Below are 1,017 nucleotides of genomic sequence, written 5' to 3'. Positions count from 1 at the left end.
GGCTTGGGGTGAGGGAAGTATAAAGCCAGGGGTGTAGGGGAGAAAACTACTCACTAGGAGAGCCAAAGACAGGGTTGTGCCTTACCTCAGGAGCCACCCCTGCACCCCTCCTCTGGCAGTCAGCTGCTTGCCCTGCCCTCCTGAGAGCTGCATAGTCCCCACCCCAAGCACCCAGGAGAGTGAAAAAGTAACCCACTTAGCAGGAAAGACAAGTAGGGGCAAACCCAGTGGCTACCCTCCCACCCATCCATGCCTCTCATGGGGACAGGCCATCACCTACTGGCCCATGTGAAGTGCCAATGCCCTCCCCGCCCAGAGCCAAGCCCCCACCCTTCCCAGGCCCACAAGTGAGATTGCACATTAACTACTGTATGGAGAGGAGCGGTGTTGGGAAATGTGAACCCTGCGAGTCAGTGATGCTGATAAGAATAAACAAGACGCCTTTGTAACACCCCTGCTGTGCTCTGCTCACTCACTGGAGAGGGATATGCTGCCCTACTCTTGGAGGTACACACCTGCCTCCTGACACCACACCTTGTGCTGCCCCTAAGCTGTTCCCTAGATCACATGTGCAACTAGGGGACACACAAGAGCTCTGTGATAGAACATGCAGACAGCACTAGGTCCTGGGGGCCCAAGAAAAGCTGGAAGAACAAAAGCATGGAAAATGGAGGTGGCTCAGACCCAGAGGGAGTGAGCCAGAAGATAGGGAGTTGAGATACATGGCAGGAGAGGAGCCTAGGCTGCCTAAAGAACTCTCACCAGGTCACTGGCCTTCATTGTAGTCAGACTAGCCCAAGCCCCGCCTCCTCTAAGAAGACTGGCTGGAGGTAAATTCGTGTGAAGATGATGAGCACTAAGTTCTTAATAAACAGGAACACCTTGGATTAGGTTAGTCTGATTTGTGGTTTATGAAACGGCTGAATTAGGACTCTCTTGCCCCCACCTTCCAGTCCTGTATATTTCACTGAGAGGAGGAGCCTTTATTTTGGTATGGTAAAAAGAAAGCCCAGACTG

Source organism: Mastomys coucha, unplaced genomic scaffold, assembly GCF_008632895.1.
Source record: "Mastomys coucha isolate ucsf_1 unplaced genomic scaffold, UCSF_Mcou_1 pScaffold22, whole genome shotgun sequence".
NCBI classification, from domain to species: Eukaryota; Metazoa; Chordata; class Mammalia; order Rodentia; family Muridae; genus Mastomys; species Mastomys coucha.
This window is presented reverse-complemented; position numbering follows the sequence as displayed.